At 43.8% G+C, this 26,902-nt stretch overlaps 1 protein-coding gene across 11 annotated transcripts in view; it reads right to left on the bottom strand.

Moving 5' to 3' along the window:
• The window catches only part of PPFIA2 (PTPRF interacting protein alpha 2), a 656,694-nt gene that overhangs the window by 437,101 nt on the left and 192,691 nt on the right, over positions 1-26,902 (bottom strand). The gene's annotated exons all lie outside the window — the stretch shown is intronic.

Genomic DNA, 26,902 nt, shown 5'->3' with positions numbered 1-26,902 from the left:
GGGGCATATCTGGCTCTGCGGGCACATGGCACTGTGGGGGCATATCTGCACTGTGGGGTCATATGTGGCACTGGGGGCATATCTGGCTCTGCGGGCACATGGCACTGTGGGGTATATCTGGCACTGTGGGGGCATATCTGGCACTGTGGGCACATGGCACTGAGGGCATATCTGGCACTGGGCACATGGCACTGTGGGGTCATATGTGGCACTGGGGGCATATCTGGCTCTGCGGCACATGGCACTGTGGGGGCATATCTGGCGCTGTGGGGCATATCTGGCGCTGTGGGGGGCATATCTGTATCTGGCACTGTGGGGGCATATCTGGCACTGTGGGCACATGGCACTGTGGGGGCATGTGTATCTGGCACTGTGGGGGCATGTGTTTGAGGTTTTTACCTGTGGGGGGCCAATGTGTTATTTCGTGTGAGGCAGTCATTACACTCTGCGCAGCAGGCTACGTCCCTTTTTTTAGTTATACCACGCCCACTTTTGTTATACCATGCCCACTTTTGTTATACCACGTCCCTTTTTTTGCGCTGCGCGCTATTATTCCTCCAGGGTAGATCACAAAAGCTTTTTAGCTTTCACAGTAGATCACAGACTCCAAAAGTCTGGCCGCCCCTGCTCTAAACCTTATGCAGCAAAGCACTGCAATGATGTTACACCTTAAACCTTAAGCATCGTTGACGGTATAAAGTACCCGCAGTGCGTACACACCTTATCAATACACTCTTAAACCTTATACAGTTAGGTAATGTAATACGCTTTAAACCCTAGCAGGAAAAGAGGACACAACACCGATTTTGTAGTTAACACTGGGCTCCGAAACCTCAGCGTATATATCTGAAGGGGATAACAATACAATTTATACACTACAAAATACAACAGAGTAAAATGACTACAGTCAATTTACATACGTGAGAATATTCGCTTGCGCAACCTGGTCCAGTCCTCCGCTAATCAGGTAGATAGCGTTCAGAGTCTTCTGACCTGGCCAGGCAGCAACAGGCTTTTTTATACACTACTTCCATAAACAATACAATGGATACTGTAATCCCTTTGTCCATTGGACACAGAGATGCATCTTTACATTACAGGAGATGTCATGGGTTGATTGAAAAGGTGGCGATGTCTTTCTCAACTGCTCTTATGGGTGGTCTCCTCTGGATTCCCGTCGCATACATAATATACAGTAAATACAGTTTATATCTATATTCTACTTCTGCACATTAACTATACGCAGGAACATGCGATCTTCCTCTAACCAACACCGGAATGTTACGCTTAAAATACCCTACAGCTGGATACTAGACATCACCTTATAACCTTAGTCTGTCCCTTCCTATCATGCAAAGGCGAATCCCTTAGTCCTGAATCATTTAAACTGTTGATACTTGCTGATGTGGTGCAGGGGGGCTATGTGTACAATGTGCACTATTTGGGTTTAATATATAATGTTTTTGATAACCCTCTATGCGCTCACAACTCCGCCGTAAATACCCACACCACGCGCAGGACCGCGGGAGCGATCATACGCAAATACGCAAATTGCGGATATGTGCACGCACGGCGGAACAAGTGCACGTGCAGCGGGCATGTGTGTGTGGTTAGTACGTGGTGTATGTACTGGAATATTTTTCGACTTTGACAGTATATTCTGTGTGCCGCTGTATCTGCATATGAAATGGTACTCTACATAGATTTTTCTAGTAAAAACAGTACCATTTTGTGTGCAGATACAGCAGCAGCCGCACACAGAATATAGGCATCCTGCATATCATTTTTAACAGCATAAACTGCTTGTGCGTCCTATTCACACAGCAATGCGAAAAGACCAATTTTAATGGAACATGAAAAGACGCTCAGCGCTACTGAGAACCTCCACAGCATGCCCGGCTAGAAGGGCTATTTAACGTACCAGGAGGCTAGATGTATGTGGACAAATCTGTACTCGGATATCAGTGTACATTTTATTTCCCCTCAAGGCTATTGCTAGTGGCACCAAGGCTATAGTATTTAAGTGTGTATATCTGCCACATCTGTTTTTCTGTGAATGTGGGTAAAAAAGACTGGTTTGCTAAAATATGTAAATTAAGCTTTTTCTATAGTGTTAGAGGCCTTATGCATTCTTCTGGAAACTCAAAACAGGTGAACCCAGAGGCAGAACAAAGTGGCCCTCACGAAGATAGGGCCAAATCAAATGTACGGCGGGCAAACTCAAAAGTCGCATGGATAGCACACGGTTATCGCTAGCCACACTGGTGACAGGCAAGAGCAATGCAACACGCATTGGAAGGGAAAATGACAACAGCATGCATGGGCTGATATACAATACAAACAACATACCAGAGGCCAACATGCAATACAGAGAGAAACCTGTTGACCGAGCATCCTTGTGACCTCCATACATAACAGTTTACATATTAACCAGGCAAGGGGCCAGTGACTACCAGGACAGTATATTCGTGCATATAGGGGCTAATCCAACAAGGAACGCAAAACTGCAAAAATCACAAAAATACGTAAAATCTGAGACAAAAAATAAAATTTCTGAGACAGCAAAAACTGCGTATGCACTACGAAAACTAAGCGTGTAGGAGGTGTACTAAAGGGCAGGGACGTGCAGTCAGGGGAGGCAGTGCCTCCCCTGTCATTAATGATTAACATAATACAAAGAAGATACTTATGACACATATTATGTGTCAGAAGTATCTGCTTTATATTATGTTAATCATTTTAGGCATAAATACCTGTTTAAACTTAATTTCTGACATTGTCTGCGGCACCAAGAGCGGTGCCTCTCGCTCACCATTGTAAAGTCCGGAAGCAGGTGACGGTCGGGGGGCGGGGCCATGGTGAGGGCTGAAAAAGCCCATTAAAAAATGCACTGGAAGCGGCACCTATACAAGTGCCTCAGAGCAGCAGGGACGTGCTTTCAGCCATATGAAAGCACTCCCCTGTCACTGTGATTGGGCACTGAGCAGCAGCTGCAGCACTGACAGTGACCTGCATCCGGCTATCACAGTCAGTGCTGTACAGTGGGAAAGTAGGAGAGAGATCGTGTCTGCTGCAGTGTGTGCATGTAAGTGTTTAGTTACACTACACTCACACACACTGTCACACAGTTTACTCTACATCTCCCTATATTGCTGTCCAGGTCTTTCATTAACTCAATAGCGCTGCACCCGCAGCGCTATTAAGTTAATGGAGGGAAGCCCTGGACAGCAATATTATGTTAACGTTCTCCCTCCCCCCCCTCCTCCGTTCCACACAATAGAGGTTTAAATGTATTTTATAAAAAAAGATCCACAGCACATGCACCGATGGTTAACGCCTGCTCATCATGTTCGATGAGCAGGCACACTTTGCTGTGTGAGACCCGGCATAGAGGGCGGTAGCGGGCGGAGGCGGCTGCGGTGTCTATTTTTTTAAATTGTTTTAAAAGCCGTGTGCAGCTTGCGCTAATCGGGAGCCGGCTCCGGCCCCGGCCCCATCGTTCCCTCAGTAGTCATTACACAGTCACAGTGTTAGAGAGGCTCAGAAGCTGGGAGGGGAAGCCCCGCCTCCTACCCGCACAGCTCAGTCTAATTGATGGTGGCTTCCTATAGCCGGCACTTGGCACTATTCGCCTCCCAGCGAGCTGTACCGCACCGCACCGCACCGCACCACCAGCGTGAGGCAGTGATCCCTGGAGCACCTCACAAACACCAGCCTGCCAGATCCCAGCAGCAGCCGGAGTGGAGGGGTGGCTCAGCAGGCTGCTGTATAATAGTGCAGTGTAGTGCTGGAGCCAGTGTGCGGGGCCAGGCATTGACAGGAGCAGCAACCCGAGGTCAGTGCTCCCTGGCCAGTGTCCCACACCATTTACTGCCCCCCCCCCCATCCCAGTGTCTCCCACCCTGCCCAGTGTCCCCCATCATTACTGCCCCCCATCCCAGTGTCTCCCACCATTACTGCCCCCATCTCAGTGTCTCCCACCCTGCCCAGTGACCCCCACCATTACTGCCCCCATCTCAGTGTCTCCCACCCTGCTCAGTGTCCCCCATCATTACTGCCCCCCTCCCAGTGTCTCCCACCCTGCCCAGTGACCCCCACCATTACTGGGCCCCCATCCCAGTGTCTCCAACCTTGCCCAGTGTCCCCCACCAATACTGCCCCTCCATCCCAGTGTCTTCCACCCTGCCCAGTGTCCTCCACCATTACTGCCCCCCATCCCAGTGTCTCCCACCCTGCCCAGTTTCTCTCACCATTACTGATCCCCCCCATCCCAGTGTCCCCCACCATTACTGACCCCCCATCCCAGTGTCTCCCACCCTGCCCAGTGACCCCTACCATTATTGCCCCCATCTCAGTGTCTCCCACCCTGCCCAGTGTCCCCCATCATTACTGCCCCCCATCCCAGTGTCTCCCACCCTGCCCAGTTTCTCTCACCATTACTGATCCCCCCCATCCCAGTGTCCCCCACCATTACTGACCCCCCATCCCAGTGTCTCCCACCCTGCCCAGTGACCCCTACCATTACTGCCCCCATCTCAGTGTCTACCACCCTGCCCAGTGTCCCCCATCATTACTGCCCCCCATCCCAGTGTCTCCCACCCTGCCCAGTTTCTCTCACCATTACTGATCCCCCCCATCCCAGTGTCCCCCACCATTACTGACCCCCCCATCCCAGTGTCTCCCACCCTGCCCAGTGACCCCTACCATTACTGACCCCATCTCAGTGTCTCCCACCCTGCCCAGTGTCCCCCATCATTAATGCCCCCCATCCCAGTGTCTCCCACCCTGCCCAGTGACCCCCACCATTACTGCCCCCCCATCCCGGTGTCTCCCACCCTGCCCAGTGACCCTCACCATTACTGCCCCCCCATCCCAGTGTCTCCCACCCTGCCCAGTGTCCCCCACCAATACTGCCCCTCCATACCAGTGTCTTCCACCCTGCCCAGTGTCCCCCACCATTACTGCCCCCCATCCCAGTGTCTCCCACCCTGCCCAGTTTCCCTCACCATTACTGATCCCCCCCATCCCAGTGTCCCCCACCATTACTGACCCCCCATCCCAGTGTCTCCCACCCTGCCGTCCCAGTGTCTGCTCCTTTCCCTTCCAAACCAGCCCACTGCACTTCTCTCACTGCTCCTGCACCTAGAAAGCCCCCATCCAGTATAGTCACAATGTCCACACTCTATCTCTCCACATATCTTGCTCTCTCTTCTTAAACGTCTATCGGCAGCTCCCATCTCGCTTATTGCACCTGTCTACGGTCTCTCTCTCAACTTTGTTGTTGGCCCCCTTTGGCTTTCTTCTATCTCTGAAGTGCAACACAAACCTATCACAGCGGGGGAATGTCCACTGCTAGCTCCCACTAAAAGAAAAGTATAGGTCTGTCCCTGCTGGCGCTGCATTTTGGGGACGATTCTGCTAATCTCCAGCCTCCACTGCCAGTAGCAGCTCTCTCAGAAGCAGAAGCAGTGTGTCTGCTGGGAAACCTGCTGCTGGTGGTGGAGGCTGGAGACTAGCAAAATCGATCCCCACGCTGCCCGAGAGGAGGCTCCAGTATCTGCCCCCACTGCAGAAGTGAAGGTAGGACCTGTACTTCTGCTGCCACTTCATGGGCGTGCGAGGGAAGGAGGCACAAACACAGCAGGCACAACCAGGGGCGGTGATGACAGGATATAATGCTATGGATTGTTTGAGGAAGGGGGTCCCCAAATTGGTGCCTTGCTTAGGGCCCCATGAGATCTAAATCCGCCCCTGCCTGGGCGGCGGCGGGCATCGACAGTGGCGGGAGGCGGCAGGCCTGGATCATGGATCCAGTCCCTGTCAGGCGCTTATATTGTGTGTGTACCTTCCTGTGCATTCTCATTGTGTGTCATTATTATTATTTTAAGTACAGTGACTTTTTATTCTTTAAATTCAGTATACAGTACATGTAATTTTTGTTTGGTGTTTTGTGTGTGTATATATATATATATATATATATATATATATATATTCATTTACAACAGTGCCTCCCCAGTCATTGATCTCACCGCACGTCACTGCTAAAGGGCTGGACTCGCAAAAACTACGAGCAGGGGTGTGTTGTGGGCATATGCAGATTTTAGATAGGCGGAGCATACGCATTTTTTTGCAACTGAATGCACATTTGAGGTGTGCAGTTTCTGAGTGACTACAGGTCTACCTTAAAATCTGCACAAGTTGACCTCAGTTGTAGAATGTCCGATGCATACTGCAATCATTGCTTCATTACACACAGCTGAAGCAGCTCACACTGCTGACCACACTTCAGTTTATTCAGCTGCATTGAAACTTAACAACATGTAAGGGAGCATTAAACTATTTAACACATGTATTACTCTAAAATATGTTAGTAGTAACCTAATAATTCTTTAAGTTAATAACAATGCAGGTTTGTCAATAACACACTTGTTTTCCTACAAACATGTACAATAACATTTACAAGCAAGTTTTTTTTTATTTTTTGTTTGGTTAATGGCTTTTTGTTTAAAAGCGGAGTTTTTTTTAGGATTTAAAGCAACAAACAATTATTATCTTCAAAAATCATACCCACATACATGTGTAAGTTTTTTTGTTTTTTTCCCCCTTGACAAAGAAACATATGTTCAATAACATCACCACAATAATTGTGATTTTGTGGACATTTTAATTATGCACCACTTTTTTTTTATATATATTTTCACATTAAACAATAACATAAGGAATGTTAATAATAACAAAGAAACATTAATATGTCATGTATGTAAACTTTCAACATAAAAATAAATAAATTTTATTTTCCTTTTTCTGCCTGCGTTTGTGGATTCACCAGTGGAAGTAGCTTGTCTTGTTGTTCGAAGCATCCCGTCAGTAGGTATGGTTGGCTCAATGTTATGTGTGGCTAATGTTAAATTATGACATCAGAAACCTTTACGCAAAAAATTCGGACTAAGTATGAGTTTTTTAGCTAAAAATGCGGATTTTTAAATCTAAATCACAAAATTTGCAAATTTGACAAGTCTACCTTTTTTTGTAACACTAAATTAGTGTTGCAGATTTTCCGTTTGGAGCGTGCTTTAACAATTTTGCGATTGATCGCAGTTTTTGCTAATTTGTACTTTTTTAGATCCTTACTGAATTAGCCCCATAGTGAGCAGTATCAAGATCATTGACATGCGTAGGGGTTTCAGTGAATCAGATCTCTGTAAATATACTGTTCAGTGTCGCAGGAGGACATTGCCTTCCCCTCAAAACAATTGCTTTAGTGAAAGGCCATGTAAATTCAGACTTTTTGCTGAACTGTCTCAGCCTCCTTTAGAGGATTAGTTGCATAATAAAGATGGTTGAAGCCGTGTTATTTCTGTGGCCAGGCTGTTGCTTTAACTAAACAAACTATAGAACTAAGCCATCTAATAGCTGGAGGATTCCCAATTCAAGGCTGCTGGGCAGGAGGAGAAAGATGGTAATCTCAGGCTAAGAGATTCTTCCACAGGAAAGGTAAATCTCCGATGTTGATGGTTACAGTAGAGGCAAGAGTTTTGATACCATTAATGGTCATGGGAAGGAGTGGGGCTAAAGAGATGTATCTGCACGGTCCTTCTCTAGGGATCACCACTGAGCCAAGCAAATGATCTCAGTTCCAGCATGCCTCTCAGCACTTAGGACATCTGTCAGCTTGGCTCATCTGTCTCAGACAGTTTCCATCTCAAGGGTGCTTTTCAAAGTTTCCCTCTTAGCTGTCTCTCCCATCCTGTTCTGAGCTCTCAAATTATCACTCTCTCAGTGCTCAGCCAGCCTTGTCCCTCCATTACTTCACAGGATGTTGTTCTAAGCTTACTGTACCTCTCTCTCAGTGCTCAGGCTACAGTATCTCTTACCTCACACTCTGTTAATCAGCAGGCAGATGTACTAAGCTTGGAAAGGTGAAAATGGAAAGTACCTGCCAATCAGCTCCTAACTGGCATGTCACAGGTTGTGTTGGTTGGTTGGTAATTTATCACTCTCCACTTTATCACTTTTCAAGGCTTAGTACATCTGGCCAGTGGACTATAGTCTCTCACAGAGAATATTACTCTCTTAGTGCTCATCTCATCTCTAACAGTTTTTTAAGCCTCTGTCACGCTCATCAGGGATAGCTAAACAAAGTTGATTAATCCCATAAATTTGATAAAGTAGCCAACCTTTACCATCAAATGCTGTAGGATCTAGTCATCTCCTCCCACTCCCCTTTTTGGCTACCGTAAGTTTAAGGTCAATAAAATGTTAAAAAGCGGAGACAATAATAACTCTTGGTAGAGCTGCAAGTGGCGCATCCTTGTTGGCTGAGAGACTGGTTACCCCATGTGGCACCACCATGTCTGAGACGTGTGGTCAGGGATGGCAGTGGTAGTTCTTGGGACACTCCACAATGGTGGAAAGCTCACCAAATAAAAACTGATTTATCTCATGAGGTTGTGCTGCTTCCTGACACACATCACTGTTGGGCCAGTCCCTGGCTATAAATTTGGACAGCGTCAGCCTCACCCCCACCACTACAACTTTTTTTGTTACATTGGGGTGAAAACGAAATTTTCTATTGCTTAGATACACAACATAGGCACAAAGTAAGTCAATCCATAGGTGGTGTGGAAACAAGTACATTATGAAAGAAAGTAAATACAATACAAAACATCAACTGCAAAATGGACATATTTTATACACAAACATACATACATACATACATACATACATATACTGTACATATTAGCTGTTTACAAAAAAACAAAGTCAATCCTAACTGTCACATTTCATTTGCTAATTTCGCATAACATTTGCTGAAGGAGAAGCGTTGTATTTTAATTGCTTTGATGAAATATACACAGGGGATTGGAGCTCAGAGACTTGTGTCACTGATGAGATGCAGCTAAATTGAATGCTGCAGCCTAATAATAGATATGATATTGTCAGAATTCTAATCCTTGTGAATATGAGACATGCACATTCTTGAAATAATAAGACTAGAAGGCTCGCCATCAGATGGGGACTGTTGGGACTCGAGTTGCGTGCCCTGACAGAGAAGGGAGCCCAGCCCTGGACCTACAACTAATAATGTGAAATACAATAGCCCCCTGTCTTACCTGACCCCAGAGGTAATGGTTATGCCCCTACATTCTGGCCCTGTGCAGCCAGCAACTACTTAAAAAACTACACGTCCCAGCAGCCCCTGTTGTCCGGAACCAGATTACACTAAACAATACCTGCACCAGCTCTCAATGAGAACAGTTGCTCTGGATGGGAGAAGAGGTGTGCTGCATGTTAGGAGAGGAGGACCAAGCAAGATGCGCAGATCCAAAGAGGGCAATCGGGGCAAAGAAAAACAGTGCAGCCATGACTACCCTCACATCTCCCACCAAGGTGAATGCTTCTCTGCTGTATTCTCGTCAGGGCTGGGTCAGGAGTCAGGATGCACTCTTTTTTTACTACTCCTCACTCCCATTTTCTCCTATACTTCTCTCTCACTTTAACTCACACACATTTTCTTCCATTTCCCCCTACTTATTCTCTCGCTCTCCCATTCCTTCTTTCACTCTCCCATTTCCCCCCGATTCATTCTCCCTCTTTCATTTCCACCTATTCACTCTCACATACACACGTCCATTTCCCCCTATTCACTCTCACACTCTTCCATTTCCTTCATTCTTTCTCACACTCTTACATTTCCCCCTATTCATTAGCTCTCTCTCACTCTCCCATTTCTTCTCTCTCTCAAACACACTCTCTCCCATTTGCCCCTATTCACACACATTTTTCCATTTCTCCTTATTCTCTCTTCCATTTTTCCTATTCATTATAATTATCTCTCTCCCATTTTTCTCCCACACTCTCTCTTCATTCTCTTTTACACAAACTCTTTTCAATTTACCCCTTTTCTCTCTCCCATTCCATTTCTCACTCTCTTCCATTTCCCCTTATTCTATCTCACTGCCTTGCATCCCCCCCCCATTCATTCTGTCTCTCACACTCTCTCCAATTTCCCTGTATTCATTCTCTCTCACACATATAATCTTTCCGATTTCCCTCTATTCTCTCTCTCTCTCTCCCATTTCCCACTATTCATTCTCTCTCCCACAATCTTCCATTTCCCCCTATTCAGACTCTCATGCACACTCTCTTCCATTTCCTCAAATTCATTCTCTTCTTTCTTACACACACTATCCCATTATCCCATATTCATTCTCTCTCAGAAACACTCTTCCATTTTGCCCTATTCATTAGCGCTATCTCTCTCCCATTCCTTCTCTGCCTCAAACACTATCCAATTTTTCCCTATTCATTCTCTCTTCCATTTCCCTCAATTTACTCTCTCACTCTTCCATTTCACACTATTCATTATCTCACACTCTCCCATTCCATCTCTCTCACATGCTCAAACTCTCTTCCATTCCCCCTATTCTGTCTCTCCCATTTCTTCTCGCCCTCACACTCTCTCCCATTTCCCCCTATTCATTCTCTCCTTATTCTCTCTTCCATTTTTCCTATTCATTATAATTTTCTCTCTCACATTTATTTTCTCCCACACTCTCTCTTCATTCTCTTTCACACAAACTCTTTTCCATTTCCCCCTTTTCTCTCTCTCTCCCATTCCATTTCTCACTCTCTTCCATTTCCCCTTATTCTCTCTCACTGCCTTGCATCCCCCCCATTCATTGTCTCTCACACTCTCCCTGTATTCATTCTCTCTCACACATATAATCTTTCCGATTTCCCCCTATTCTCTCTCTGTCCCATTTCCCACTATTCATTCTCTCTCCCACAATCTTCCATGTCCCCCTATTCAGACTCCCTCTCATGCACAGTCTCTTCCATTTCCTCAAATTCATTCTCTACTTTCTTACACACACTCTCCCATTATCCCATATTCATTCTCTCTCAGAAACACTCTCTTCCATTTTGCCCTATTCTTTAGTGCCATCTCTCTCCCATTCCTTCTCTGTCTCAAACACTCTCCAATTTTTCCCTATTCATTCTCTCTTCCATTTCCCCCGATTCACTCTCACACTCTCTTCCATTTCACACTATTCATTATCTCACACTCTCCCATTCCATCTTTTTCACATGCTCAAATTTTCCCCATTCATTCTCTCAAACTCTCTTCCATTCCCCCTATTCTCTGTCTCTCCCATTTCTTCTCTCCCTCACACTCTCTCCCATTTCCCCCTATTCATTCTCTCACACACTCCCTCCCATTTCCCCCTATTCATTCTATCACTCTCTTCCATTTATCCCATTCCTTCTCTCTCTCATGCTCTCTCACATTTCTCTCAATCATTCTCTCACACACTTTCCTATTCCCCCTATTCTCACACTCCCATTTCCCCCTATTCATTCTCTCACACACACAATATCCTCCATTCCTTCTCTCTCTCCTTCCCATTTCCCCCACTCTCTCTCTCTCTCTCTCCCATGTCCCCCTATTCACTCTCTCTCACACACACTCTTTCCCATTTCCCCCTATTAATTCTCTTACTCTCTCCCATTCCTTCTCTTTCTCTCTCCCATTTCCCACATTCACTCATACAATCTCTCCCATTTCCCCCTACTTTCTCTCTCCCATGTCCCACTATTCATTCTCTCACACTCTTTCACATTTCCCCTATTTTCTCTCTCTCTCCCATTCCCAGGCCCCACAATTTCTGATGGAGCCCTGACAACTAGTGTAATTTACAAAATATATTTGAATCTAATAAATACCATATGCTACTAAAGAAAAGACAAACAAACAATCTTTATTCCTGCAATTATGCATGATCTGTATAGTTTCTTCTTGGTTACCTCAATAGGCATTTCCATAGTGGGTGCAGTATGTGTGCCCACACCGTACTCCCTGCATCCATGTTTAATCACATCTCTGGAGTCCAACGTCGGCACTGCTACTGCAGAAGACGAAATCGCTTGAAATATAGTGTGGTGGTTGGATATCTCTCTGACAATGGCATTGCCCACCGCATTACATATGTGTACCTGATCAAACCTCCAGAAACTGCATTTTCAGAGGTTTGGCTGCATTTTCCAGCTTGCTGCATCTTGCCCAAAATGTCTGTGAATGATGTCATTCCAAGCCACATCGGCTGTATACACCCGAAAATGGGCTTGCAATATATTGGCCATTCACTTGAATGTCTGATATATTACCTAGTGTGTACTCAGCTTAAGATGGAGTTGGATAATACAACAGCAGTCTTTCACTCTAGCTTATTTACACTAAAAGAACAAAGGATATAATAAATGGAACATAGATTTTTTAGATTTCATGTTAAATTGTTACAGGAAAATGTGAGATTTTGACCCAGATTAAAACAGATCAGGGCCAGGAAATCAGTAATTTGAAAGTGAAAGTACTAAATGGAGTACAGAAACATACAATTTGACGGCAGATAAGAACCACTTGGCCCATCTAGTCTGCCCTAAACACATGTACATGCACACACTTACACATAAGGATTATTATAATTTTTTTTAGTCTAGAGCCAATTAACCTACCAGTATATTTTTGGAAGGTGGGGGTAAACTGGTGTACCTGGAGGAAACCCATGCAAGCACAGGGAGAATATACAAACTCAACACGTATTGGTAAGTGGTGGGAATCGAACCCTTGACCTCAATGCTGTGAAGCAGTAATGCTAACCATTACACCACTCGTACTGCCAGAAGACTGAAAGACTGAACCTGTCCTAACAAGCTGCATGGAAGAAAATCTGCATTCTATATTATTAGCCAATTAGCTGCTCCATGCCAGATATTTTAGTCTCTCAAGAAGCAGAATGATGCACATTTCCAAGGCTAAAAGCCAAATGAAATAAAAGAGACTGGTATTTCAGAGCCATACTTGACTACTCCCAAATTTCAGGTCATTTTCCCAGGAGCGCAGGGCATCGTCCCTGATCATGCCCGCTTCCCTAGAGAAATGGGTGGGATGGGGCTTGATGACCTGATTTGATGCAAATTGTAGCATCACGTTCCTATCCCCAACTGCGTGATTCCATACATTGTGAAATTGAACAGCAGGGGGGCAAATTATGTTGCCACATGGATCTCCCATCTGCAATCTCCTGAATGTGAGGTCCCAAACTTTGTCAAGTACTGTATCAATGCTTCTCCAGTGTAAAAAGGCAGCGATTATGCTCTGTAGACGCTGCACCCGCTCACTGCAGTATGTCAGCATTTTCCAGCTGTTGTAAAAACTAGGTAGCGCTAAATCACGATATTGGGTGTAACATTTTCAAATAAAAAAAATGTTGAGCCAATGCTCAGCCTAACTACAGAAAAACAGAATTTCATAGAATAATTATGTTTTGCAAAAAACATTAAAACTTGTATATTAATACCACATTTTAACACTTCCAGGATTCTTCACTTACCAAAACTTGTCAAGCTTGTGAAATGCAAGTATGCTCTAAAAAGATTTGTTAATGAGCTGTGAATCTACTGCATGGGCAGAGAGTTAAAAAAACCAAGAAAAAACCACGGCAAGCCTAGGGTACATACACAGCAAATCACGCAGTCTAGTTGATCCACAATTACTCTAATTATAGAAATGACTTAGAAGGGTGAGGGGAGACATTTTCATCAGCACACCAGTAAATGTCACACTGCAGCACTATAATAAATAGGCTACATTTAAAGCAATTGGGATTTGAATGAGTGTTTTATACAGGACAAAAGATGTGTATAATGGGCCCTACACACCCGGCGATCTGCCGCCGGGGTGCCAGACGGTGATACGGCCGACCCGGTGGCGGGAAGAGGGGGGGGGGGGAGTGAAGTTTACCCCCCCCCCTCGTCACCCGGCTCCATAGCAGTGCATGCTAATATGGACGAGATTGTCCATATTGGCATGCATGTATAAGCGACCCGGCACCAACGATGAACGAGCGCGGGGCCGCACATCGTTCATCGTTGGTGCCTGCACACTGAAAAATATGAACGAGTTCTCATTCATTAATGAATGAGAGCGTTCATATCGTTGAGTTAGATCTTTAAGTGTGTAGGGTCTATTAGGAATGGAGACTGTTTAAGTGAACTAACTTTGGCTGTATCATTATTTTTTTACGGAGAGGGGTGGGGGGAATAGATGTTATTGCTATATTTATGTCAATATTCAACTGTGACAGATCCATAATTCAGTTATTTCACTTTTCTGAGTTTCCTGCATAATAATAATGAAAATTGAAGTTGAATGAAACACAACTGTAAGAACTAGAATTCAAGCATCTGCTCAGTCTCCTAGAGCGATAAATGGATAATATATACTGACTTAAGTCAGTTCGATAATGTTGTGTACTGCTGCCTGGAGAATTATATGATTATCTCACTTGAAGTGGGCAACCTTTTTGTCAATGCTGACAAATCAAATTACATCGTAATTGAGATCTTAAATGCAGTTTGGCAGTTCTAATTCACGATTTATAGTTCCTAATTCACGATTTATAGTTTTTCTTAAAGTCCTGGTCCTCCCCCACTCCCCGCTAAAATGCGAGTACTTTGCAAAACAGCCTAGCTGTGAAGGCAGTCACCGGGCACGCCATGGTTTTGGATCGCAGCGACTGCATGTGATGCCACGCAGCTGCCGCAGCCCGCCCTGCAACTGGTCCTGACACGCCTCCGCTGTCCAGACCGCACCACCCCCAACATCATGCCGACGCCCAAAAACCCAGTGACACTGCCCCCTCTCCTCCCCCCCCCGCCGTCACTTAGACTGCAATCGAATGCGATCGCAGTTTATGTCCCCACGCATGTATGCAGCGGCGTGCGCAGAAGTGCGGAAATTGACAAAGTTATTAGCTGGAAACGTTTAAAAAAAAAAAGATGTAACCAAGGTCAAATGTCTTCAGAGACAAATGTTAAATTTTATCCTTTACAAACATCATGAATTCAGGTATTTCAAACTGTGACTTAGGGGGACATTTACTAAGCAGTGATAAGAGTGGAGAAGTGAGCCAGTGGAGAAATTTCCCCATCAACCAATCAGCAACTCTGTATCATTTTAAAGTATGCAAATTATAGATGTTACTTCAGTGCTGATTGGGTGATGGGGAATTTCTCCACTGGCTCACTTCTCCACTCTTATCACAGCTTAGTAAATGTACCCCATAAACACGAATGTTTTCATCTCCATTGTGTAGCGTTATTGCAAATTACAGATGATTCAGGATGAAATGTTGTTGCATTTCTACAGCTCATCAGCCATTCTGTGACTGTTCCAGAGCGTGTAGGTTTTTATCTGGAGGGCACAGCCATGTTTTACCTAATATATACACAAGAGTGCTGCGCTTGATGTATGCTTATTGATAATTGATTAAAAATTAATAGATACACAGGTGTCTGCTTAAATCAATTTAAAACACATATGGAACTTGCTGATAAAATTTAAACAAATTTATTTACACACACAATATAGTACAATAAAAACCATTGATAAAAGAAAGCTCAAGCACACTGATAGACGTTCTAAATATGTCACTTTGTTGAAATGATTTGTAACAATGTAACTTCAATGCTGCCACATAGACCTAGTTTTGGTCTCTTTGTATCAATAAAACTGAATTGCAACAGTTAATACAGCCTGTATAAGAATGATTGTAGCTCCCGTCCTCTATGCTACTGGCGTCCCAGTGCAGAGGAAATGCCGCTGATAATATTTACCCGACCTGCGGGAAGATTCAGTCTCGCAGCGCAGGAGGTACCGGGATAACTTCCAAGCGTCCGCCGCCGGCACTATCACGGTGCAGTTGATTCTGTCCTGGCGGGCGGGTATGGACGCTGCAGTGGTATGCTGACCTGGCGTACCGGTACAGATTCTCTGAGGCTGATTATCAAATTCAAATTCACCGCTGCAAAGGAATGTGGCTGGCAGCGGTCAGTGCGTCTGTGGGCTGAGCAAAAGGAGTGACGTCAACGCGTTTCGTCCCGTCTCCCGGGACTTCCTCAAGACGGGAGACGGGACGAAACGCGTTGACGTCACTCCTTTTGCTCAGCCCACAGACGCACTGACCGCTGCCAGCCACATTCCTTTGCAGCGGTGAATTTGAATTTGATAATCAGCCTCAGAGAATCTGTACCGGTACGCCAGGTCAGCATACCACTGCAGCGTCCATACCCGCCCGCCAGGACAGAATCAACTGCACCGTGATAGTGCCGGCGGCGGACGCTTGGAAGTTATCCCGGTACCTCCTGCGCTGCGAGACTGAATCTTCCCGCAGGTCGGGTAAATATTATCAGCGGCATTTCCTCTGCACTGGGACGCCAGTAGCATAGAGGACGGGAGCTACAATCATTCTTATACAGGCTGTATTAACTGTTGCAATTCAGTTTTATTGATACAAAGAGACCAAAACTAGGTCTATGTGGCAGCATTGAAGTTACATTGTTACAAATCATTTCAACAAAGTGACATATTTAGAACGTCTATCAGTGTGCTTGAGCTTTCTTTTATCAATGGTTTTTATTGTACTATATTGTGTGTGTAAATAAATTTGTTTAAATTTTATCAGCAAGTTCCATATGTGTTTTAAATTGATTTAAGCAGACACCTGTGTATCTATTAATTTTTAATCAATTATCAATAAGCATACATCAAGCGCAGCACTCTTGTGTATATATTTTTGTTGTTTGGGGGAGGTAGCAGTCCCTCAGTGCTTGCAGCTGCTGTATAGCCAACTTAAATTTAATTCATCATTTGCGCCAGGAGTTGGGGTGGTTAAACACTCTCAATCTTTTTTTCCATGTTTTACCTAATGACAACATCTATATTGCATTAGGGAATACAGAATGTGTCCATTTACCTCACATTTTATGGCTGTAAACATAGTAGTAAAACAAAATAACACCAATTAAGCTGATTGATTATGTTACAGTTTTATAAACCATCATGTAACTTTGCAGTTTGGGATATGACAACAGATACTTGGATAAATGTAAGTTTCTTTTACAGGAGCATATCTGTCACCGTTAAAAGGACAGAATTAAGAGTTGCCAGTATGTTACAATATAGGAATACAGAAGCGGAAACCAGGATTGGACTGGTCTACATGCATACAGGGGAAACCCCCGGTGGGACCCGCTGGCCGGGGGCTCACCTCCTTAATCTAAGGATCAGGCGCCAGATTGTGAACTTGAATTATACATTACACTGCTGTTATTAATCTGATACAGTATCATGCATGCACTAGCAATATTTACTATATATATTTATCAAGAGGCCCAGATCATGTGCTCTCTGATGGTTAGGCAAACATTGTGTAGGCTGGCCACACCCCCAAACATGGGCCCCTACCACTGCATTCCCTGGTGGGCCCTTCATGCCCCAGTCCGACACTGGCTACAACCACCATAGATTCTATGGGGATGGGGTTATGAAGCAATGCTTAGTATTTCGGAGCTTGTGTGTGTTAGCTAATTACATTTACAGTTAATGGAGCTGCTTGGGAGGGATCTTATGATCCATTATTGGTTGGCTGTAGGCATTCGTGATGCCCATCACAAGTGTTTTGCAATGCGCATGTGTGCCCAGATGACTGTGTATGATAAGTTAAGCAGCCAGGTGCAATCTCAACAGTAAATTGATCAAGTAAACAATCGTCTTTCTTCTTACTCATCGCTGGTAAGGGCCCTTATAGGAGCCCATGTCCCAGGAAATGTAGCATAATACATTCCCATTGCCCTTAAATGTGACCACAAGGAATGATCGTTTTCGGAGGCATACTACATATTTAATAAATATACCCCATAATGTTTGTACAATTTCATGGAGGTTATGATAAATCTATACTTTGTGCAGGGTGTGCAGTACAGAGGCCTGGGGTCAGTGGCCCCATGCAGAACACCCTGCACCCAGAACAGGTTACAATTTCTATGGTGTATTATACCAAAATCTTGCACACTGCCTCCCTCATTTCTTGGAATGCCCCTGATTATAACAATGTTTCTAAACAGGCTTCTAGTAATTTATTTCAAATATCTTTAGAAGAGCCTTTTAAGAGGTTTATCTTTTGCCATCTTTAAGCCTGGTTCAAGCTTATCTGTTGTTGATTATAATGATCTATGTACAGTATATTTAAAATCTAAATAAGCACTATAAAACCTTTGCTGGTCACATAATAACTTGGAATCTCCAGGATGCTGCATGAATGGATACTACATGCAACCGTCAATGGTGGACAAAGCAACTGATTTGTAAGAGAGAGTGATGGGCTAGAGCAGCGGTGGCCAACCAGTGGCTCTTGAGCCGCATGTGGCTCTTTCTTTATTCAAATGTGGCTCCCAACACTCTAAATCATGTGACCACAACAGATACAGAAACCGCTGCACTCCAGCCAGACACGCAGCAGCACTACAGGGACTGAAAACTGAAGCAGCCAGATACTAGCGGTGAGACACCCACTGGAAAACAGAGGACACATAAGGGGCTGCTGCAATGGCACGAGTTGGTGGGGGTGGGGGGGGGGGGGGCTGTAGTGATACATGAGGGTGGGCTATAGTGACACAAGGCGGAGCTGGCTGGTGTGATACAGGGGGGTCCTGGCAGGAGTGACACATGGGGGAGCTGACTGGCGTGACAGGAGGGTGTTGGCTGGAGTGACAGATGGGGAGTTGAAGTTTATTATGTGAATCTGGCTTTTTCAGTTATTTTGTGTGAAAGTTGCTTTTTCAATGGATCTGGCAATAATAAAATTTATTTTATGCCGTTCTGGCTTTTTAAATGTATTTTATACCAGGGGCGTGGACTAGCAGGCCCAAGGCCACATTCCAGTTTTGCATGTGCACCTTCGGCTCAATGTCGGCTCTTTGACGTACATAACAAGGTTTTTTGGCTCTTTGTCAAGCTCTAGCCACCCCTGGGCTAGAGCTTCAGAACCACTGGATATACTGTACCTCCACTGCGACCTGGTCTTGTGCCCACTGTCACCACTACAGTGGACCTGTTACGTTCTGATTGGACAGCTTTAAGAATGGGTAAATAGGGTGATGCACATATGGTTGTACACTGTATGTAATATGCATTAGAGAGTTTCTCATTCACTACAGTACTTTTTTGTAACATTCAGTATTTGAAGAGTTAACATTTTAAGGGGACGATTCTATTGTTTTAACACGTAACTACCACTAGGGGGCGCAAGATGGAGCAATTCAATTGTTGCTCCGTTTAGACGGCCAGTAGCTGTGGGGATTACATTTCTTCTCGTAGCCTCATGGAGGTGCAAGAACAAATGTGCGCAAAGTCTGCACTTTTGGTGTTTATGCGGATAAACCCTGTCTGTTTGGGCGCAACATGCATAATATGAATGAGCACACAAGCACAACTGAATTCTGACAATTGTTTGTGTAGCTATACAGTACTTCCCATTTACATAGGAAAAACAGCTTCCCAAAACAAATAAACCGGCTCCTAAATGAAAAAATATGAAATTTAGAACAATCTTGACGTTGGAGTCTATACTTATTTTAGAACTTATTATATTCAATATTTATTTGTATATACAGTACCAGTTCTAAACACTTTAAAATCCTGTAATAATAAAAAATAAACATGAAGTAAGCTGACTGTGTTACAGTTTTAGAAACCATTATGTTACTTTGACAATTCAGAAACAAAAAAATATTTAAAAAAACACATTTTATGAAAAACATGGGTTCAAATAAATTATCCCAAACAATCATTATATAACAGAAGTACTGTGGGGGCAAATAACCGGGTTCCAGCCATGAAGTAGATAGTCAAAAAGTCAACACCATGTGGGCACCATAATGTTGACATATTCTGAGAGCTGACATTCAAGATGTCAACATGTTAAGAATGTTGACCGATAACAGGTCGACATCCACAGCAGCGACATAATGTTGACATTGTAAATGTTGATACTTAGCAACAATGTAGACACACGCAATTAGGGCTAGTTTTAGGCTAAAATAGTAGTGATTACATTAACAGTGTTCTGAAAATGACAATATTATATCAGTGCCGACATTGTGAATGTCAACATGTCATCATGGTGTCAACATATCATACTACACCTCAAATAACAGATCTGTTACATGGCCTACACAAATAACAGGGTCAAACATCCTATAAGAAGGCCTCAGCAAAATATTAACTGCACTAATGTACATAATGTGGCAGGGACAGCATGATTCAACATGAGGTTAATGTGGAACAGCAGGCTTTTGCAGGACTGGAGCAGCAGCAACAGGTCTGATAGAATCCAGTCCGGGTTTAATTGAGTCTGTGGTAAGCCACATCTGTGCTAATCACTACAACCTGTCTGCTACTTTTAAAAATGTGTTTAGCTAGTTAGACAATATACTATTATTGGGCCGATTTGCCAATAATTGGACGAACGTCCAAAGTTATTGTATAATGTGTAAGAACGATCGTGTCTGCGTTTTGCCGATAATCCTAGAAAATCTTGCCCACACACACAAACAATCAATTTTCCAGTCTATTGACCCAAACCAAAAAGATCTGCCACAATCTCCGGATATCTAGCAGTGTGTGTGCATTCTCAATAATCTGCCCATATTTCCTATGTTTTCCTGTCACTATGTCATCCACCTTGTTGGTGGATATATGAAAATGCAGTGTGACGTGGCAGAAAATTGTAAAAAAAATAAAAATGAAAAATCTTCAAGTGTGTAGCTCAGATATTGGTACCTTAAATTTCCCGAAAAATTGTCCGATTGTCGGCCCAACCCAAAAAAAAAAATCTGACAGTGTGTACTTATCTTAAGTTCAGTAGGTCATTACTCCTGAATCCAGCAAGTGGCCAGTGAATAGATTGGGGGTCTGGGGTTACATTTAGGAGCCATTTGTAACCTGTACTGTTTGTGATTTCCAGAACTTACTTGGAATGTTGTGCTGCTGTTTTAAAGAATGCCTGTAAAACATGACCTGCAAAGCCTGCATTTTGTGTAACCTGCCTGAGGTGGAAATAAAGTGAGTTGAACTGCACTCCATCTATGTGATTCCTGTCAAGTATACATTATGGCAAGTCCATATATTTTATATCATAATAGTGTACAACGTGAGTAAAATTTCAAGTCCGTTTACTACCAGACAATGCATACTAAGGGCCAGATTCAATGGGCTAACTATTCAAGAACAGCCCATGGCAGCACTTAACGTGGATTTCTATTGGTGCCTAATAGAGGCTCGAACATAAATCCACGGTAAGTACCCTTATCGTGGGTGCCACAAACGGGTTAACCCATAGCTCTGTGTACTTACAGTATCCTGGAATCTATGGGTTAAGGCGTGCTAGTTTCAATTTTAAACGTGCAAGGAAAAGGGTTCGTCATTGAATAGCCTTGGGCATAAAAGTCAGAGGCTACCACCATTACCTTGTTATTTACTGTGTGAGGTTTGCCGGCAAGGCATCGCGCAGTGCATGGCGTACAGAGGGGAATGGCTTAGCACACATAAACATATGTGATACCCTGAAACTGCAGCCCAAATCAACTGTGGCACTACAGGTGCCAGCATGACTTTAATAAAAGTAAAATGTTTGCTGGAGTTGCATAAGCACTGTGCCAGCAGCCTATAGCTTGCAGCACAGAAGGAGTTAACAGCACAGCTCATAGCAATACAGATCAGTCTGCAAAATGCAAAGTGCATGACTCACCCATTTGCAAACTAAGAGCGGGAAATCCCAGATAGAATGTGGTCCTGGGAATGCAAAGTTATAAAAGGGTTGTCCTGCAGCAGCCTGGAGAAGAGTGAGCTGAGGAGAGTGAGCAGGCAGTGAGGAGACTGAGAGAACAGTGAGCTGAGGTGATCGGGGCAGAGGCGGGAAGACGGAGAGAGAGAGAGGACCGCGGTGTGAGGGGAACGAAGAGAGTGCGCCCACCCGCCAGACTCGCTGCTGCCTGCCACGCCCGGAGCAAAGGAACAACACCGCCGCGTGTACAAGAGAGGGAGGTGGCTCAGGTCACAGAGGCTTCCTGACACCTGCCCAACATCAAAGACGCCACGGCACAAGGGCTCGAGATCCGGAAGGGGGGAGATCGCGTGGGAAGAGAATTCCCCTAACAACAGTCATACGGGAGAGGCTGCAGTGACTGGGAGCACGGCTGCAGACAGCAGGAGCACCGAATATACCGCAGGTACTCTCACTTATCCCCAATATCCCAGCTATCCGGGTTACAGGAACCCCAAGTACAGAAGTACTGTACCTGGGTCTTCATAGATGTTTCCATGTAAAGTAGAGGGTTATCATTAACTGCCGCCTGTCAGAAAAGGGGGACGCCCCTAACCCTAAACAGCTCCGTCAAAGACTCTCCCTATGTAATAGCGCCTCCTAACGGGTCCATGTTATGACCTTCACACTTATACTGCACCCGGTTGTTACAGCACAGTTCAACAAAAGGTAACAGGACTGTGCAAACCCCTGTTCTTACTGTGCAAACCCCTGTTCTTACTGTGCAAACCCCTGTTCTTACTGTGCAAGCCAGAACTGGTCTGTTTACTAGTTTATATCACTGGATGATAATTGACTTACCTTTCTGTGGATACAAATGCGGTTGGTACCGTGAATCATTACTGCTGTTCTGTATTATGGAGAAAGTGGTTTTGCATGCCTGTTTACAACTGTTTACCTTGCGTCCACTGACGCCTCCTTAGAAGTCCTCTGTTTCAGTATAAGCATCTATTAGAGAGACATTGGCCGCAAACGCCTCTGGGGCGCAGGAACTGAACGTTATGGTCCAGCATATAACGCCCCCCTCGTAGACAGTTTAGGGATGGCTCCCGCGTTACTGCCAGGACATACTTTACCCTAATAGGACATTATCCTCCAAATGATTGGTAGTACGGGTGAAGTATTTGATTGTTTGATTTGGTCATAGTTATACCTTAGAGGTGTTAAAACTGTGAATGTTGTTATAAGACAGGGAAAGACTCAGGTTATTGTAATAATGTTCAACCTATGCAACTGTGTTTAATGAAAATTGAGTTACAGCGGTGACTGATATCGTCAGTGCAATAAATGGTTGTCACCGTCTCCATGTGTCGTGGTCCTTGAGCACATTGGGTTTGGGTTGCCCTTCCGGGGTTCTCCTGGTCCTTCTGCCCCAGCCTTACAGGTGAGGAGAAGAATAGACGCTGGCCAAGACATCGTTGAAGAGTGGATACGGCCGATTACGAGACCGACAGAGTTTCAGGTACAAACCCTTTTATAGAGATATTACACATACATGCTCTGATATATGTGCTGGCTGTTTCCCCCGGGGATCGGAAGCGCTGTGTGCATCAGGCACCGGTCGTCACCCGGGACTCAGCATAAGGTATCACACTGCTTATAAGCCCGCCCCCAGACTCCCATTGGCTAGTTTTACAGGAGTCTGGCGGGCTTACAAAAAGTGTGATGCTTTATGCTGAGTCTCAGGTACCGTGTGGCACCTGATACAGATAGCGCTGCCATACCCGGGGGTTCCAGGAAACACATATAAACATACATGTTCTGACGTATGTAATATATGTGCTAAGCAGATCTCCACTGCACTATATGGAGCAGCTGCCGCTGTTCCTCACATACAGGTACCCTATGTATGTGACTTTAGGGATACTTCGTTTATCCCTGAAGTCAAAGTAGACAAACATAAGAGAGAAAACTATTTGATGCTTTTGTAATGCACAAAGGAAAACATTACAAAAACATTAGAGGCGTCTATGCATAAAGCAGCGTTAAAATGTAATTATCACTTTTGATAAATTTCTCGCCATATCTGCTTAAGAAGTCTTATGAAAGACAAAGAAAATAGGGTGTTGTAATTTTTTAACGGAGCATACCAAGTGAAGCAAACACAGGAAAAGCAGAATAAAGAGTGTGTACAAAGATAAAGCTACTACATTTCCATAAATGGCTCCATATCAATATCTCTGCTGTACCTATTGATGTGCATACAAATAGTACTTTGTCCATGGATAATGACTAGTTTCAGCAGGCTCAAATTTTCATCATTATATTTTATGTCACGGTGGCAATAGAAGTACTGCACACTTCAGATCTAGGCAAAGTGTTGCTCAAGGATTGATTTCCATGCCCATTGTCAGCAAAAACACAGAGCAGCATAAAGGTCTCCAAAAATGGTTACATGTGGTCAAAAATAGCATTAATGGACTTTCTGGTAGAAATAATATCTGTCTATATTGTAGCTATAGATGGAACCACTATTTTCCTTCATACATGGCCACACTGCAGAGTGTTTCAGGGTTTAGTCATTTGATTATGACAGCTGGGGAGCGACATACTTTACGCCAGGCATCACTCTAATCTGTACATCACAGTCTGCCATATGATCCCAATTTACCATATCCTGTTTTTTTAAGTAGATAAGCCAAAAATAAAGAAAAATCGGGACAACATTTTCTGGCCTATAAATAAAAATATACCTAGCTACAAATGTATTCCCAATGTTCAGATGCTTTCCAGTCACATATTTCTGACAGTGAGGTTACGTATTCTGCCCTAGAATGCAACAAGGCCACACTGCGCTTTCAACACTGGGTACAATTGTATCTACAAATAGGTTTTGTCACTTTTGTGCCCTGTCTCTAGTCAATAAAATATGATCATCTCATAGCAAAAACCATGATGTCAAGCAAAGAACAAAGCAAGCAAGAAAAAGCAATGTTGTCAGTAAAGTTGGAAGATGGAATGTAAAAAATAAGAATTACAATTATCTTAAGGGCCCTACACACTTGACGATAACAATGATAGATATGAACGATAGTTCAAAAATGAACGATAAATCCTTCATATTGTTCAGTGTGTATGCATCAACAATGTACAATGCGCCGCCCCCGCAGTCGTTCATCATTGATCCATCCTCGTTTATACATGCAAGTCAATTTGGATGATATAGATGTACAGTATGTAGTGTCATATCATCCAAATCGGCCATTGATATCATCCAGTGTGTAGGCAAAAATAGTTGATGAAAAAAAAAAATAATAATCGACCAACGATGCTAAAATCGCCAAGTTTGTAGGGCCCTTTAAATGTGGATAATCCACTTATAACATCTCCGTCCAATCCTAAACTGGGAAGAAGGTTCCTTATATTTGATGCTAGAGTGCTGCAGCACTCAAGTAAAGTTTAGACGACGAGACAGTTATGGAATGACGCTTGCTATTATATAGTTGCCGACAGTCCCACAACCGCACAAAGTGACAGGTTTTAGCGGTTCTCCATGGAAGCGTTTGGCTCTATTTAAACGCTGCTAACTACACAATCCTACATTTATTTACAATAACCCGTTTACAGGTTAAAAACATCTATTATAATATTCATAGTACTGCAAAAGTTGTAATAAGGAAGAATAGTTACAGTGAACTGTAGCTCAGGCCAAGGGTGGGGTGTGGGGGTGATGTACGTAGTCCTATGTAAAGACCTAATGCCAAAGCATCCCTGAAAGTTGTATGCAGGTGCTGCCATCTATGCATGATATTGAAGATGTTGTATTATTGCAGAAAATTACAATTAAAACAACACAGTAGTAATCTGTGAATAAAATACAAAAGCCATTTTATATGTGGCCTACAATCAATACTGATGAACGGAGCATATGATCCAAATGCAAACCGCCCGCAGCCCCCCTCCCCCCAAAAAAAAGAACAAAAAAAAAAACTGATAGAGAAGTGTCCACATACAGTTCATATTACACTCTAGAATGGAGATTTTTAACAGCTCTTGATATCCTCATGTGTTAGAAATTGTATTTAGTGATAATGTTTGCATCTAATGATACCCATTACCTCAGCCGGATATTATATGCAATTGAAAGTGCGAAGATAACCAAAACCACACAAAGGGCAGGATGTACCAAGCACTGCATCCGCGATGTGGTATATCCTGCCTCTTATCGCATACATACTAATCGTATATGTACTTACATGCGCAATTTGTATCGCAAAAGGACAACTTTCAAGATAAGAACTGTCCTTTGCGATGTCGGGACTTCCGAGTTTGGGACCTGGGAGCACTTATGCGCATGCACAGAATGACACGGAAGCCATGGGGGGTGCTGGGAGGTGGGAATTGAGAAAAAGGCCCACAGGGTAACACCACCGAAAGATAGTGTTGCTCACCAGCTCCAAGCTCCGGAATGCATTGAATTGACATGGAGTTTTTACCACATTTTAGGCTTTAACACATCCCGCCCAAAATGCGCATTCACAAAGTAATCATATTATATTTTTGTGTTTAATAACAAAGACTGTAATAAGATAAAACACTGAACGTTCCCTTAGACAGACGCTTTTATATTTGCATATGCTATGCTAACAGCAGAACTCACATAACAGTTTATACCAGTGTAGAAAAATTCTGCAATTTAACAAAAATAGTCTTTTTTTTTTTTTTTTCTTCTCGGTTGCATTTTTAGAACTGCTTATTCAGTGTCTAAGGACTGCCAACATTCGTGAGTGGCTGGGTATAAAAATGAGAGCTATTATGGGATGTTTGCACGGCTACACGGTAAGCAGAAATAGTGACAAAACAGGATTGCTAAGCTCTCTGTAAGGGGTCTCCTATCAACTTGTTGAAGCAGTAGTTGGCTCCCAAGGGTGGTACTGCCCCTTGCAGTGTGTACATGGAACATTAGCGGTTCATGAATGTGTTACAAACAATTGATCAGAAACTGCCGAAGCCTTTGGTCTTGTGTGATCCTTTATCTCTTAGGATCAAAAGCTAAACAACTTGCCACTTCTTTCCTGTAAATATTATTATTATTTTTTTATATTAGAGCACAAAAAAGCAGAGCATGAAAATACAAATTCTAAATTAATTTTTCACCTTTGTACTATTATGGAAAAGAACAAACACCAGAATTCTGTATGCGATGGGCACATCACAATAAAAACTATGGATCGTAA

The sequence above is a fragment of the Pseudophryne corroboree genome, chromosome 6, assembly GCF_028390025.1.
Source record: "Pseudophryne corroboree isolate aPseCor3 chromosome 6, aPseCor3.hap2, whole genome shotgun sequence".
In the NCBI taxonomy this organism is placed as follows: domain Eukaryota; kingdom Metazoa; phylum Chordata; class Amphibia; order Anura; family Myobatrachidae; genus Pseudophryne; species Pseudophryne corroboree.
This window is presented reverse-complemented; position numbering and strand designations above follow the sequence as displayed.